The following is a 6,100-nucleotide window of genomic DNA, read 5'->3' on the forward strand; positions in this document are numbered from 1 at the left end:
GAAATGTGGAAGAGTCATATTATGCTGGATGCCAGGTGGGGAGATAAAGTTTACTCAAGGACTCCCACGGAAGCAGCAGTCTTCAGAGAAGATTCAAGTGGTTGCTTTAGCAAAATGACAAAGGGCTCCATGCCATGGACCTTCTGGGTTGTTTATGAATACCTGAAACATGGAATGTTAAGTATGCAAATGGTGAAAGAGGACTAGACTTAAAATACAGAAGCATAAACATGTCTAATCACTTTTGCAAATGTCTGATTTGCCCCCCCCCCTTTAAGGTGGGGTTTTGCTACCTAGTTCAGGCTGGCCTTGAACTCATTTTGTAGCTCAGGTTGTCCTTGAATTCCTCGCAGTCCTCCTGCCTCAGCCTCTCCAGAGCTGGGATTATAGGCTTGCACCACACCCAGCTTCAATTCTACTTTTTGAGACACAAAATACTTGATTTTTCAGAAAGGATAAAGCTTTGTGAAGTGAGCCAACAGATATAATTTACATCTGCTTTGATCTCATAGTAGGTCCAATGGAGTGATGAGTACATCTCCAGCTTGTGTTGAAGTACATAGCTTAATCCGAGCTCCTGTCATGTTGGAATCTATGCCAATTTATGCAGGATAGCTCCAGACCCTTGGCTATGTGAGAGAAATGAGTTATTAACTTGTTTAATCCATTGTTTGTTACTTGGGGTTTTTCCTCACCAGTTAAAACAAGTCTCAAGCAATACATTTCTTAATTCTTCCATTTTTTTTGGTGCAAGTTGGTTTTTATTGCTTACTCAAGAAATTTAAATAGGATATAGCCACATTTACTCACTTAATTTTAAAAAAATACCAAGAGTTTGGCCTTATTATTTTCATTTTATGTGTTAAGAAACTGGGGCTCAGAAAGGTTAAGGATATTGCAAAATATCACAGGGGAATAAGAATATCCAGGCTGAAACTTGAGCTCTTTAATGTCAAATCTTGAGGCCCAGACACTATTACCCACCGCTCTCCACTTTATGAGGTTTCTTTCCTGTGAAATAGGAAGTGATGCCATTTCTGAAGTGTACTGCTGTTGGTGTTATGGACAGCAATGGCGAATACAGGTGTATACTACCAGACAATGCTTTGGTCAGTGGTATGCTATACATATGACATCGGTCTTATAAGAACAAAACAGAGCTGACAATTCTTAGCTGTCTTAACGTCCTGCTGAATGCATTATTTATTATTTGTGAGGATTCTGGTATAAACAAGCCTATTCTGCTATCAGTTGTAAAGAGGCACAGCTCATACAATTTTGCTCAGTACTAATAATGATGATGGCTTTTACTGGTTGTTTTACTTTGATTGTTATGTTTTTAAGAGTGTGGGTCTCACTGTATTGCAGATCCTCCTTTTTTAGCCCTCTGAGTAGCTGAGATTCAGGCACAGACTGCACGTCCAACTCATGTTAATGGTTTATGCATTTGGCATACTATGGTTTTAATCATTACAGTGTGCTCTTACTCATAAAAAAAGTTACTTTTCAAACAATGTGTGGTGTTTTGCCATGTCTTGTTTTTTCTGTATCCCGATTGCACCAAGGCCACACCCATGATTGACTTTTACCATCTACATTTGTGTCAGTGCCCTTTATAGATGTTCACACAATAATGCAATTGTGTAAGGGAGCAGTGTTTGATGTATTCCCATGGATAAGTGATGCCTGACTGCAGCTGAAATACAAGTGGAGAGAACCTTGTGACTCAAAGTGTCCTTGTCAGTCTAGTACCTTTGCCATCTCCTCGTAGGAGCTCCAGAGGAACACGGATTTCGGCCCAACCTTGAACCTTCTGAATGGCATCTATACTTAAAAAAATGCCTGTAGGTGATTTGTGTGTACAACAAAGTTTCAGAAACCCTGGGCCCAGCAGAGTTACTGCCAGGCAACATTGAAGGGCCAGTTTTGATGGAGAGTAAGCACTTGGAAGTATTGGTATTAGCAGATGCTGATTGTTGACAACTGAGAAACAACATATGGTGATGAAATGCAGCTCCTGGTCTAGTGTCGTATACTTCCTTTCTCAGCTGCTCCTGTAACAAAAGCCCATGACCCACACCCAGCCCATGACATCTTAGGGGAAATACACTGAGGAGATCTGCGGGGAGCAGTGTTCACTATGAGTCGTATGTCTGTACCGTGGCTACCATGGTGCATCTGAATTAAACAGGTACAAACTTTTTTCCTATTCATTATAACCTAAACAGAAACAATATAGTATAATTTTTTAAAATGTTTTTATTGGTACATTTTATATTTGCATAATGATAACATACATCATAGGGAATTTGTGCCTGTACATGATATATCTTGCTTCTTTTTTTCCCATTACTCCCCCTTCAACCCCTCTTCACCTCCTTATTTACAAAAGCTTTCTTTCCATTTTTTCCTTTTATTCTCCCTTTTTATTCCTTCCTATCACCCTCCCCCTTCCTTTTTTTTCCCCACAACATTTTCTTCCCATTTCCCCAAATCTATTATACATCTTGGTCCTTATCTACACTCTCAGTTTCTCACACTAAAGAAACAACACACTATTTAAACATATGTGTCTCATTTATTTCACTTCATAGAATGGTCTCAAGGGTGCATCTATTTATCCAGGTATGTCCCAAGTGTACCCTTCTTTATGCAAGAGTAGTACCCTCATTGTATAAAAAAACAAAACAAAACTGCACATCTTCTTTATTTCTGTATTGGATGATGAACATTTGAGCTGTTTCCAAGATTTAGTTATTACAAACTGTGCCGCTGTAAACACGAGTTTGCATATATTGCTGTGGTGTGCTGCTTTTGTTTTGGAAAGACACCAAAAAGGGAATATCTGGGTGAAATGGATCCTCTAGTTTTTGTCTTTTAAGGATCTCCACACTGATTTCCACCATGGTCGTACTACTCCACTGTCCCACCAGCAGTGGAGAAGGGTTCCTTTTTCCATAAAGCCCCACCAGCATTTGTTGTTTGATTTCTTGCTAGTAGTTATTCTTCCTGGAGTGAGATGGAATCTCAGTATTATTTTGATTTGCATTTGCAACTAGTGATGTTTTTGGCCACTTGTACTTCTTTTTCTGAGAGGTGTCTATTCATTTCAGGTGCCCATTTTTGGATTGGGTGTTTGAATTTCTAGAGGACTGATTATTTTTAAGCTCTTTATATATTCTAGATAGTAGAGCTTTATTTGAGGAACAGCTGACAATTTTTTTTCCCATACTGTGAGCTGTTTCATCACTCTGTTGGTTTCTTTTGCTTGTCAAAAGCAACTTAATAAGATGAGATCCCATTTGTCAATACTTTGTGATATTTCCTGTGTGATCAGAGTCTTATTCATAAAGTCTTTGCCTACACCAGTGTCTTCAAGTATTCTAGCTATTGTATCTTCCAGCAGATTTAGTGTTTTTGTTTTAATGTTTAGATCTTTGATCCATTTCAATTTTAGTTTAGTGCATGGTGAGAGATATGGTTCCAGTTTTAGTCTTTGGCAAGTTGGAACACAGTACCATTTATTAAAGAGGCTATCTTTCCTTCAGTGAGGGTGTTTAGCTCCTTTGTCAAAGATGAGGTGGCTGAGTGTGTCTGGAGTTGTTTCTGAATCTTCTAATCAATTCCACTGATCCTCTGGTTTGTTTCTTTGCCAGTACCATACTATTTTTATCACAGTGGCTTTGTAGTATAGCTTCAAGTCAGAGCTTGTGATGCCCTCTGCCTTGCCTTGGTTGCCCAGAATTGCTTTTGCTATTCTAGGTCACTTCTGGTTCTAAATGGATTTTACGAATGTTTTCTCTGATTCTGTGAGGTATGCTATTGTTATTTTGATTAGAGTTGCATTAAATCTGTATAACATTTAAATCTGCATGACAAGTATGGCCATTTTCACTATATTGATTCTTCCTATCCAGGGATAAGAGATGTCTTTCCATTTTCTGATATTCTCTTCAGTCTCCTTTTTCAGAGTACAATAGTTTTCAATGTAGAGGAGTTTTATTTCCTTCATCAGATTGATTCCTAGGTATTTCATTTTTTAGTTGCTATTGTGAAAGATGTGGTTTCCCTAATTTCTCTCTCAGTGAGTTTGTTATTCATGTACAGAAAGGCATTGATTTTTGAGTGTTGACTTTGTATACAGCTATGTGACTGAATATGGTTATTAAATCTAAAAGTCTTTTGGTGGAGATTTTGGGCTCATCTATATAGAGAGAGTATCATGACATCCACAAATAATGATAATTTAACTTCTTCTTTTCCTATCCTTATTCATTTTATTTCTCTCTCTTGTCTAATTCCTCTAGCTAATGTTTCCAAAACTATGTTGAATAGGAGCAGTGATAGTGAACATCCTTGTCTCATTCTTGATTTTAGAGTGACAGCTTTCATCTTTTGTCCATGTAGTATGATGCTGGATGTTGGCTTGTCATAGATGGCTTTTATCAGATTGAGATAAAGACCATCTATTCTAATTTTCTGTAGATTTTTTTTTTAATCATTAGTGGGTGTTGGACTTTTCAAGTGCTTTTTCTACTTCTGTTGAGATCATCATATGGTTTTTGTCCTTGGCTCTGTTAATATGGTGTATTATATTTATGGATTTCTGTATGTTGAACACCCCTGCATCTCTCAGATGAATCCTACTTCATCATGGTGTATAATCTTCTTGATGATTTGCTGCATTATGTTTGCTTGTATCTTATTGAGCATGTTTACATCTATGCTCATTAGGGAGATTGGCCTGTAATTCTCTTTTATTTCTCAGCCGTTCACCATACTGCTGTCTTCTCTGAAGTCTGTGTTGATTTTTTTCAGTGCTACAATTTGTGCACAGCATTTAAACTACATTAAATATTATAAGTAATCTAGAGATGATTTAAAGTATATTGAAGAATGTTCGTAGGTTATGCACAAATACTATGCCATTTTAAATAAGGGGGTTGAGTAATCACAGATTTTGGTGTCTGTGGGGGCCCTGGAAACAATCTCCCTTCAATAACTAGGAATAACTGTGAACTCCTGCCTTTTGTCTGCATGGTGTACTCTCTACTTGTGATACACGAAATAGCAATAGTCATTTTGCAATCGTGATGTCATGAGTCCAAAGATCAAGTCAATATAACACTCTGGTGAATCAATCCTAGAAGCACAATTCCTTTAGATTTCTTGTTATATGAGATAATAAACATTTTTATTGTTTAAATCATTTTCATTTTTTCCCTACTATGTGAAGTTAAGAGAATCCTAAGTGAAAGAATGTGTTTTTTTGTGTTTTGCTGTTTTTTCCTCCTGAAGCCCTCAGAACATTAGATTAAGATAAAATAAGGCAAATTACAGACTTTGTGGTTGAAATTTTATATGGTGAATCTGTCTGAATAAAAACATTTGAAGTTTTAGGCAAGTTTTCCCCTATAGATCTGTACCTTACAGCTGGGACTGGGCAGGGACCTGGTAATAGCCAGGACGGTATTGAAAGAATGACCAAACATGATAGGTCAGTGTTTCATGAGACTAAATTGTTCCACGTTGGTGCTGAGAGAAAGAAAAATGTCAAATTCAGGAAGAATAGTAGAATTTAAGATTTCAGAGGTGAATTATTGTTGCTCTCCTCGATGTGGGTGGATAAAAGAATAGCTTTGAATGCTGTCGAATTTCAGAGAGTCAAAGAAGTGAAAAAAACTTTTTGGATGAGTCAACCACAGGGACATTGGGAACACTTGCAAGTGTGATAGATCTTAAGGTAGAGGTGGAATTTGATGACCGAGGTTATGATGAGGACATTGGAGAATGATGAAATTGAAAGTCTTCACAGAAGAGGCACATTGAGCTTGGACCTTATAATGGAATGGGACTTCTCTGTAGAAAGAGCAGTGATCAGTGTGCTCAGTGAGGGAACAGTATGTGCTCAGACAGGAAAAATCATTCATGATGTAGTTCTGAGCTACTACATCATGAGGATTTGAAGTAGCTTGCAAAAGCTTTTGCATGTTATAGCAGAGTTTGGACATAATAAAGGTTAACTGAACATAAGCATTGTTGATCTGATAACCTAGAGAGCTACTAAGTGACTAACAGACTACTAGCATATGTGGTATGA

This window comes from Fukomys damarensis, unplaced genomic scaffold (genome assembly GCF_012274545.1).
Source record: "Fukomys damarensis isolate Sample0158 unplaced genomic scaffold, DMR_v1.0_HiC HiC_scaffold_1, whole genome shotgun sequence".
In the NCBI taxonomy this organism is placed as follows: domain Eukaryota; kingdom Metazoa; phylum Chordata; class Mammalia; order Rodentia; family Bathyergidae; genus Fukomys; species Fukomys damarensis.